Source organism: Panthera onca, chromosome A3 (genome assembly GCF_046562875.1).
Source record: "Panthera onca isolate mPanOnc1 chromosome A3, mPanOnc1 haplotype 2, whole genome shotgun sequence".
NCBI lineage: Eukaryota > Metazoa > Chordata > Mammalia > Carnivora > Felidae > Panthera > Panthera onca.
Window position 1 is genome coordinate 85,481,593 of NC_138341.1, and position 11,507 is coordinate 85,493,099.

An 11,507-nucleotide genomic window follows, 5' to 3' on the forward strand; every position below is an offset into this window, starting at 1 on the left:
GAAAAGTAAAGTGCTTTGCATACAGTAAAGATTCATTGACCTGATGAGCGATCCAGGAGTCCAGCATCCCAGAGAGGCCACCAAATAGTCCCGTGCAATGGCTCTCAGGCTTCAGCAGGCATTGGGGTCACTGGGTGGGGGGCTCGTAAAAATGCAGTGTCATTCTCCCCACCCTGCCCCCTCTTGGCTTCCGATTCAGTAGATCCAGGGTAGGGGCTGAGCATCTGCAATTCTAACAGGGTTCCTAGATGACATCAATGGGGCTGGTCCAGGATTTTGAACTCCTTATGTGAAGACGCTATGTAATATTCATCTTTGTATCCGGCACAGTTAGGTGGGAACGAGATACTGTGGGAAGTGGAGGCAGGATGGAGCAGTAGGTAAGGGGGTTAAAGGCAGAGGCCCACCATCATCTCGGGCACAGGCATGAACATGTCAGTATCCTGTTCCATTATTGAATGCAGGACGATACTACCTCTCCCATAGGGTTGTTCTGGAGGCAATTCAACATGCTCTCTAAAGGACTTAGCACATAGCTTAGCTCAGAGTGAGCCTTCCAAAAACGTTACCCCCAAAAGGCAAGGAGGAAAGCTTGATGAACAGCAAGGTAGAAACCAAGACACGACTACTTAGCAGTTTTGCCTAAAGCCAGCATTTAGTCTCAAAGTCACCAAATAAACAGGCGCAATGGACAAAGGATAAAGTCCATCTTCCTTCCCGAAGAAATTGAGTGTGGGCTATGGTGAAAACTTGGCACGCAGTATTGCTAAATCAGTGGTCCTCAGGGACCCAGAGCGCTGTTTATCTCAAGTGCCAGCATTTCATTATGAATTGGGGGTGTCCATCTCAGGCAAGGTGCCCCCCCATGGTCCCCTGTCCCATGGGCTCGCAAGGCTGTGGTAGAACCAAAGATGACAGGCATCCACAACCAGTGAGGGGGTAATGAGACCACTGAGTACTCCAACATCTGCAAAGAGAGCCTGGCCACACAGCTCTGCCCACAGAATGTCCCATATCACCAGAACATCTAGGTCAATGTCGTGGGAGGGGTTGCGTCTGATTTCAAACCTCCTATATATCAAAACTTCCGTCCCTTTAGATGACCCCTGGTACTCCCTCCTACCCCGCTTCTATCTGTGGACTCCTTGGGCTGCCGAAGAAATTTCTGAAAAACGTTAAGAGTGTGCGTGTGGAAGGGAGTCTGGAGAATGTCATTGCTGAGTCCCCGTTCCAGCATCACGGAGCAAAGGCTGGGCTTGGAGCTGCGGTCCTTTGGTAAAGGACCCGGTGTGCTAGACAAGAGGGCAGCTAAGAATGGAAGCTGCTGTAGCTATCTCTGTGAGTGTGTGTGCAAGAATGGAGGGGAAGCACCCTCTTATATCATCAAGAGCTCTCCCATCACATGAACAAATGTGCAAGCTGGCTGTGCATACATAGACGCCACAGACATAGAAAACGACCAGAAGGATACGTACATCGTGCTAAGAACGTCTTCTGTGGACCTCAGAAGAAAGAACATCCCCTCAGAAAGGGGATGTATGTGGCTGTTAACATTTTGTGTTGCTCTTTCTTTCTTTCTCTTTCTTTTTTCTTTCTTTCTTTTTCCTTCTTTCTTTCTTTTTCCTTCTTTCTTTCTTTCTTTCTTTCTTTCTTTCTTTCTTTCTTTTTCTTTCTTCTTACAATAAGCATATTCACATTGCAACTTTAAAAAAAATTAACAATGCACTTAGTAGGGCATGCAGAGTTTCCCTCTGACATATGTTGGTGCCTTAGGAGCCCAGACTGTCAGGGAGGGCGTGTAGCAGGAAATCCCTATGCCGTTGTTTAGAACCAGTGCTCCAACTTCCTTCTGCTTCTTGGCTCAGTTGTGGGTGCATCTCAGTGGTGAGAAGGGAGGGGAGATCAGGAAGCAATCGTTGGGCAAATGTTCTGCACAACCAGCCCACGTACACCATGGTGAGAACATTCCAGAACATCCACAGGAGCTGTGAGTCTGCTGATGGCCAGAAACAGTGCATGTCCAAAGGTCTTGTGTACTAGAAAAGATACTCTGTTTGAAAAGAAATGTGGTGGGAATTTGCTTTTTGTTCTTTCAGTTTCCCTCATCTGCCAACTTTTCTATCCCCAGACCTCCTTCTGTCCATCAGTGTCTCCTGATGTAAACTTTTATGTCCCTAAATGAACTCCAAAGCTTGAATTCAACACTTGAAAAAGTGTTTCTTGGGGCGCCTGGGTGGCTCAGTCGGTTAAGCGGCCGACTTCAGCTCAGGTCACGATCTTGCGGTCCGTGAGTTCGAGCCCCACGTCGGGCTCTGGGCTGATGGCTCAGAGCCTGGAGCCTGCTTCCGATTCTGTGTCTCCCTCTCTCTCTGCCCCTCTTCCGTTCATGCTCTGTCTCTCTCTGTCTCAAAAATAAATAAAACGTTAAAAAAAAAATTTAAAAAGAAAAAGTGTTTCTTCACCATATATATGTTATGACACTCTCAAAGGGTTTGTTTATAAATGCCCCACCTCTAGAGATCCATGAAAGAGGGGTGGGTGGGTGTCCAGAAATTGGCACTTCAGACACCCTAAGTGATTATAAGGCAAATATCCAGCCACCACAACTTGCCTAAACTTCAGACGGAAAGTCAAAATCCAATTCAGGGATCACCATCTACCGACCTATGACCAACAGGGTGGTAACAACCATCCTGGCTACATCAGCTTCTAAAAATAGACGTTATTCAGTGTCTTTGCCCTAAAACTTAGGACCTGGCAATATGTTTGGGCTAACCAAAAGAATGGTCAACTGGGTTTATGGCGGCTCATGCTCCCTTGGTCACATCACCCTTGGCAGGCTGGGCCGAGACCACTCATGTGCCATATGGTGTGGTGGCTCTCGAGATGGGTGGCTCTGAGAGGGATCTCGTGCAAGATGGCCTTTCCAAATATGTCATCCTCAAAAGTGCCTGTATTCACCTTTCATTCTCATTCCACATGTTGTTTTCCCTCTTGCGGATGCTCCCAGGAGTTTGTCTTTGTAAATTACAGCTCTTTATCCTGCAGTGACTTTTCTCCTCTCATCCTGTATCGAAGTCATTTCCCTAGAGCAGCACTGAATTATTGCTGCTCTTGTCTCAGTCAGCCATCCATGATGGTAGATGCACAGGGCTGGAGTTCTCCCTGCAGGCGACGTGGGGGTACAAGGACCCCCTCCCTGGGAACACTGTTGTTTTGCACAGTTCGAGCGTCTGCAACATGCCCGCCAGTAAGAGACCCGAGGAGCCACGTCTGCTCCCAAGGATGGTTTCAACCACAGTGACAATGGCAAAGAGAGGCTAGAATTTTAGGAAACAGGGATGTGCTGCCGGACACAAATACTGCCTGGTGCTCGTTTCAATTCTGATCATTTTACTGATTGATGCTAGTGAAGAAGCCCCGAGCCATGACGTCCACTGCAACTTGTTAGATGAAAAGACACTACAGAGTCAGCCAGAGAACATTACGACGTGCCAACTCCATGCCTAGCTCAGAGTGAAACCCTCACAGCAGGGATACAGAAGTTCTAGACGTAGTCTTTGTCTGGCGAGTGTAGAATGTATACCTAAAACCAAGCTGTCCGGATACAAAAGTAATAATGTGAAATATTACCCAGTTAAGTGTGGACAATATGACTTGAAGTGTCATGGGAATTCAGAGTAGAAGGCTCTTTCTGGGATAGAGGGGGCAACATGGTAGAGAGGAAGGGAATTCAAAACAGGTGAGCATGTGAAACCATGGCATGACCATGGTCTGTATACAGATTGCCCACAGACTGACACAGGAAACAGGCCCTGGGAAACAGGCGGGGCGGGGGGCAGGGTGTGGGACGGGGAGGGGATGATAATAAAGGTGATGAATTTAACTTGAGCCACACTGAGTCTGAGCTGCTGGTTGAATGCTGCCCCACCCCCTCAGGGGGCTATTTTGTACTGCCCTCCCTTTTAGGGCAACATAAAAGAAACCCACAAGGGGCAGCTTAAACAAGTGAGGGTTTTTTGTGTGTTTTTTTTCATGAAACAAAGAATCCAAATGTCAGCAGTCCAGGGCTGCTGTTCAAGACTATCTCTTGCTCCACATTTGTGTTCTCATGGTCACAAGATGGCTGCTGAACCCCCGGCTTCACATCCACAGAGCAAGTGGAACAAGAAGGAAAGTAGAGACAAAAGGCATACACCAGCAGTCTATCCATTTTTATCAGGAAAACCATGGCTTTCCCTGAAGCCCTGCCCTGTGGTCTCCTATTTCATCAGAACTTTGTGCCCCCACCACCCCCTACTGCCCCCACACTGAGGAAGGGAGTGTTTCCACTGGGCTGTACTAAACAGACACCGAACTCTGATAGCAATGAGGGAGAAACCCACATTGGATGACCAACGGGCAGAGTCTGACCCAACGGTCACCCACTGTCCACTCCTCTTTTACTAAGTGAATACTTTGTGTGGGCACTGGCCTAGGGACCAAGAATTCAGAGATCAGAATGACAGCTTCTATCCTCTGTGCATCTAAATGGGCTAAGCACTGTCCTCAAAATTTGACTCATCTTTATCATGCATCGTCTATCTCTATTTACTAGTAATATTTTATCCTCATAAGGAAAAAAAAATAGCACCCAGGTCAATCTCCAAAACTGTATTTTCAATGTAAAGTGTGGTCTCCCTTGCAGGGGCGATGCGGGTGGGGGGTGTGGGGGTAGATGGTATTTTACAGCATAACTGTGGAAAAACACGTCCCCCGACCAGGTCTTTTGAACTCTCTGGGCCACCATTGCTGTGTCTCTAGAGCAGGATGTCCTTGGGCGTTGACCTCACCCCTGCCTTCCCTGTCAGCCCCTGTGGGGAGAGTGGGATATCTCTCAGATTACCCACCACTGCGTTAACCAGGAAGCATTTGGAGTCAAACGATTCTTCTTCCTGAAGAGAGACGTTTTTAAAGCAGTTATTCCAGAATGGGAATAAGTGGCAGTAATCTGGTAAGTCCTAGGATTTTCTCCTCCCTCCTCTGAGGCAGTTTAAAAAACACATTTCCATTTAACTTTAGCTTCCTCTTGAATATGCCACTAATCATTATCTAAATGCCAGGGAGAGGAGTGTAAATAGGTCCCATTCCTCATCACCGACAACAATAAATCTAGAACCCCAGCTGTTTCTTTCCTGCCCACTTTTTCTTTCAGAGGCTGCGAGGAGACAGTTAACTCAGAGTGCTACCAGAGGGGGTGCCTGGGGAGCATTTGGGGGTCATGATAACTCTCTGATCACCTGTCATCCTGTCTTTTTGTTTCCTCTCTCTAATGTATGGGCTAACATCACGTGAGCTGATTCTGGCCATCCAGCACAGGCCTGGGCTCCGGCCACGAAACCCCTGCCTGTGCCAGCTGCGGACTTCTAGCCCCCACCGGAGTGAATAAATGCTTTGTCTGGAGCACAGATGCTGACTCCCCTCCCCCCCCCCCCCCCCCCCCCCCCCGCTTCTTTTCTTTGTATTAAGAACTCTGTCGTTTAGGGATTGTACTTAAAGGCTCTAGTCAGGATAATCCCCTCCACCCTCCCATAATTGAAGGATGTTTGTTATGAACCAAAAGAAAGCTTGCCAGCTATCCAGCTGGTGGGAAAATATCTGTGTCTTGACGGTCTTTGGTTTCCTATGAAGGAAATCTGAGGACAGGGAGCATATTCCATGGCTGCAATGACGGTAAACAGGGCAGGTCCGGAAAGTTCTGAAGACAGGATCCTGCAGTCTTTTGCTTCAAACATCGGGAAGACCAACCTGGCTTCTGAATGCTCTCAGCGGAGCCACTGCTAGGCTGCTATGCAGCCTTCCCCTGGAACAGATCATTCAACCAACTCTTAAGCACTTGCCTTTGAAAAGATTCTCCACCTTAGGGGTATGTGGGTGGCTCAGTCTGTTGAGTGTCTGACTTCAGCTCAGGTCCCGATCTCACAGTTGGTGGGTTCGAGCCCCGCGTCAGGTATTGAGCTGGCAGCGCAGAGCCTGCTTTGGGTTCTCTGTCTCCCTCTCTCTCCGCCCCTCCCCCACTCATGTGTGCTCTCTTTCCCTCTCAAAAATAAACATTAAAAAAAAAAAAACTTTAGAAAAGAAAAGATTCTCCACCAACGATTCTGCAAATGCAACTAGTTCATAGGCGCTTGCTTTATCACTATGAAAACGTATCCAACTAAAAGATGGCTTTTTACGTCTGAACATTTTTCTAGAAGCTTTGGTTTCAGTAATGGAACCTTGGAAGTCATTCTTGCTAACTTGTCTTTTGGGGTTTCCTCAGAGCAGACTCTTGAAGAAGGTGTCCAGTGCAGGTAGTTTATCTGCAAGGCAGTCCCAGGAGAGGACGGGGGAAATGGGGCAGGGAGAGAAGGAAGCCAACATTGGATGTTGTCTATGCACTGGATGTTTGTGTCCCCCCAAATTCCCAATCCCCAATGTGATGGCAGTTAGAGATGGCAGATTTGGAGGTGACTACGTCATGGGGGTAGAGCCCTCGTGATGGGATTAGTGCCTTATAAAAACAGATGTGAGAGACATGATATCGCTCCCCTCCATGTGAGGGCACGGCAAGAAGTGGGCTGTCACCAGGATCCAAACTGACCGGCATCTTGAACTTGAACCCCCAGCCTCCAGAACCTCGAGAAATAAATGTCTGTCGTTTAAGCCCCACAATCTATGATAATTTTGTTATAGCAGCTGGAGCTAAGACCGACCATACACTAGGGTTTTTTAAATTTTTTTTTAACATTTTTTCATTTTTGAAAGACAGAGAGCGAACGGGAAAGGTGCAGAGAGAGAGGGAGACACAGAACTCGAAGCAGGCTCCAGGCTCCAAGCTGTCGGCACGGAGCCCGATGAGGGACTCCAACTCACAGACCGCAAGATCATGACCTGAGCCAAAGTCGGCTGCCCAACCGACTGAGCCACCCAGGCGCCCCCCAAACACTAGGTTTAAGCAAGTTACCATGAGGGCAACTGGTGCCCTATCCATCTGGAGACATTCTGGAACATGTGCCCTCCAGGGAGTTGGGATATTTATCTACTAATTCGGATCAGTGGCTGAAGGTTGCTGGGTTGTGGGGTGTTCATTCTCTAGCCATTCCCATAGCTGGGGCTCTGGAATTCAGGGAAAGTCCTCAGGCTGAGAGATTTAGGCACCACAGTTGGCCACCAAAGGCTCCCACTACCAAGCTTTAGGGATGGGTCAAGCCAACTGTGGGGTCTGCTGTACTTCCTCTGAGAGTGCTAGAGGAAAGTGAAGACGTTAGTGCAGGTGGGGTCTGGTGAGCAAGGGCGAGAGTTGTAGGCAATGAGGTCCATTGGAACTGATGAGTAGAAGCTTGTAGGACACAGAAGGGACTCTAAGTGAAGAGAAGTCACTTCAGGACTTCAAGCACGACAGAGAAATGCTCTAATGCTCCATTTACAGGGACCACCTGCATTGAGAATACAACTTAGGGAACAAAGGTCAAAGCAAAAGTACCACTGAGGAAGCTATCATAATAATCCCCTGCAAGACAAGCAAGGTGGCTTGCAGCAGGGTGTGACCAGAAAGGTCATAAAAAGTGATCCCATTGTGGTTATATTTTGAAGGGCAATATCATCATAGAACCCCCCGTGATCTGTTTACCATCTAAACAAACACTGTTCTTGCCAGTGGAGGGAGGAAGGATGGGCCTGGGGTTATTACAACTGGCCTTTAGGAGACACAACATCCAGCCCCAGGTCCACTCTTACCAAAGATTTGGGGTTACATGATTCAGGTCACATCATTTCATTACTTTGAACCGGTTTTCTCCTCTACAGGACAAGACTGGTTACTTTTGCCTCAAGAACCACATGATTCTTTCTTGTTAGGAGCTTCACTGACAAGGTAAAACACATCTTCTGAATGTGTCACTGCTACTGGAACTTCCATGGCGACAGAGCACCTTCAAAGTGCCCAAGGTCACAATCACGATCGCGGTGGGAAAAGGAGTCGAGATTTGAGTCCAGCCTGTCAGACCCTGAGCTCAGCTTTCAAATGAAGCAAAACAAAAATGAAGAAGAAAGCAAGCAAATTAACATTTATAAATGATTCAGCAAATGTCTACACAACATATTATGTCAACGTCATTAATTATTAAATTCAGCATGCATGAACGTTTTAATATGCTTGGAAACAAGTTGTAGATCTTTCACTTTGCAAAAATCCCCTAACATGTACCATGATTGCTGAGTCATTTGAAGATAAACAATTTCAAAAGTAGAACGACAAAATTATTTCAATTTTTAGAATGAAAAATTACATTTAATAGAGATGTGGAGACAATTTTAATTTTTTTATTGAGATATAATTGACATTTAACATTATATTAGTTTCAGGTATACAGCGTAATCCTTCAATGTTTATATATTGAGAAATAATCACCATAATAAATCTCGTTAAATCTATCATCATACATGGCCACAAAATTTTTTTTCTTATGGGAAACTTTTAAGATGGGAACTTTTAAGATCTACTCTCTTAGCAACTTTCAAATATAAAATACGATATTGTTAACTCTCCTGACCAAGCTGTACATTACATCACCATAACTTATTCGTTTTATTAATAATTTTTATATATGTTAGGAATTCTAAAAATAAGTGTACCTAAAATCTATAAAGGTCTTATGTCTTCTGTTAGAAAAAAGTGGAGTAGGAGAATATTACCTTTTATTGTAAGCTCTTTATTCTATTTTATTTTGAACTCATATGGTCTGTTGAGTATTTTTTATTATTATTGAAAAAGCCCTAACCTTCATTTATCCATGACGACTCAAAGATACCATCGTGTAGCCGGAATCAATGTTTTATGATACATTCTGATAAAATATGTTTTAACTGCCTTACTGACTAACTTGCACTGAATCTGAATGAAGTCACATAGTAATCTGGTTTTGTCTGTGGAAAAATGGTTTGGATTTTTTCCCCCCAGAAAACTCCCAGGAACGGTGGTAACAGCAGGCTTTGGATTTGTGTGTTCATTCATATCTCTTCCCAATCAGCCTTAAGTCAAGGCCTGCGGCAGATACAGGATGGTAGAGATTTAGTAAACAGGTATGTTACCACTAAATTAACTCTGGAAAAAACAGAAAAATTAAACTCACACTGCCTGATAGAACATGTTTGCTGGGCTCCATTAAAGCAGAACGAGACTATGGCTATCACGGTACGACCGGAACAGCGTTAATATTTCCAGCCTATTTTGTAAAGCATTCGAAGGCCACGCACAAAAACAATTCGATGTGTAAAAGCCACACAGGTATTTAATCATGATACAGGGTAGGAGTCTTCTCTGACCTGTCCTCTTCCATCTGATGACCCGTCTGGGCTTCCCCACCTCTGTCTCAAATCTCCAGACTTGCCACCGTGCAAGGAGCGAAAGGAAACCCCCTGACGAGGCCCCCAGGAGCCCAGTGGGACCAGGTGAGATGCTGCAGTCACCAGTCCTTTCCCCACACCTCCTGTCTCGGCTCCCCCTTCAGGTGCCTGTGCCGGCTGCCCATCTAGATCAGTCTGCATTTCAGGGGCGCTCAGGAGGCTCAGTTGGCTGAGCTTCTGGCTCTTGATTTTGGCTCAAGTCATGATCTCACAGTTCGTGGGATCAAGCCCCACGTCAGGCTCTGTGCTGATAGCACAGAGCCTGCTTGGGATTCTCTCTCGGTGCACCTGGGTGGCTCAGTCAGTTAAGCATCTGACTTTGGCTCAGATCATGATCTCATGGTTTGCGGGATGGAGCTCTTGGGTCAGGCTCTCTGCAGTCAGCACAAAGCCAGCTTCAGATCCTCTGTCCCTCTCTCCCTCTGGACCTCCCCTGTTCGTGCTGTCTGTCTCCATTAATTAATTCATTAATTAAGATTAAAAACTAGATCCGTTTCCCCATTCCAGTCTCCTTAGCAGGCCTACACTGTCCCTTTGATCACTCACATCTTGAGGAATCTCTACTTCCTGGGGTGTAAACACCTCATTTAGATGCGTGCCTAATAAAATATCACTGTTTCCAAAAAGAATTACTGTTTCTGTTTAATATATAAAGTGCACAAAGTTTATAATACATTTTTACTGTTGCAAAAAACTCCTTACCAGCAAACCTTGTGACAGCAACACAATCCAGAAGGATCTTTTTAACACTTTTATGAAATCAAATGAGTTTGATATACATACTTTTTTCTTTTTCTTTTCTTTTTTTTTTTTTTTTGCCAGAGGAGCATGATTGAGACAGCAATAAAAGATTTGCACTGTAAAATACACTACACGACAATAAGGAAAGTGTGTGAGGAAATTGGAATGGAAACTCGAGGGTATGTGGGAAAAGCTTTACATTTCAGTGTATTAATTAAGAGCTTGTCCGTATACTTTTGTAATGAATGAAAGCAGGTTTCAAATCAGAGTGCGTTTAAATTGCCCTGGATGTGTTTAAGAGAGTGACATAACAGCTTGTTTTGAAAGCCAGTGTTGACAGGTGCTGGGGGTCCCATTCTTAGTGACCGTGAACTTGATGAAGAATGACAAGGCCCGGACAAGAGCAGTGGTGAGTCGCAGGCCACTGGTGCATGAGTCCTCCTCCAGGACTGGTTTCCAGCATTTTCAGGGCTCTCAGCCAGCGGGGACCCCTCCCAGGGCGCCCCCACCCCAATGTGGCCTGGTGGGCACCCCCTCTCTCCACTCAGCTGGCAGCCCCCTGCTCTCCTACCAGCCTGCAACCTCCACTTTTCTTCACATGGAGCCATGGAAGTGTGTGGGCCCTCTCCGCCTCCCCCACCCCACAGCCAATCGTCCACAGACAGCACGGCTGGTGCCACTTCCACTTGTGTGATGTGGTTGCTCGTATCATCTCCCCAGGCATGGCCCAACTGCAGAGGACACTCGTCGAGCTGTTCTGAGCGGCTGGCATCCACAGCAGCTCCTGTAAACACCCCAGATGGAAAACGAGGCTCCCAGACTCCCCTGCAAAGGCACCCTCCAGTCTTACCTGACATTTTTCTGGAAGCCCATCTGTCCAGGGAGACGAGGGACAAGTCTCCCAAGACGAGCCCAGCACTCCCAAAGGGCCCTGGGGTGTGGTGTGTGTGTGTGTGTGTGTGCATGTTTTGTGTGTTTTATGTGTGCTGTGCGTGTTGTGTGCATGTTGCATCTGTGTATATTGTGTGTTGTATATGTTGTGCGTTGCGTATGTTTTGTGTGCTGTGTATGCTGTGTGTTGTTGTGAGTGTCGCGTACGTTGTACAGGTGTGTATATAGTCTGTGTTGTATGTATGTTGTATGTGTTGTGTATGTTGTGTGTGTTCTGTGTAAGTTGTGTATGTTTATATTGTGTGTGTTGTGTATGTTGTGTGTGTATTTTCTGTGTGTAATTTGTGTATGTGGTGTATGTTGCATATGTTCTGTTTAAGTTGTGTGTGTTTATGTTGTGTATGTTGTGTGTATGGCGTATATTGTATGTGTTGTGTGTGTGTAGGAGT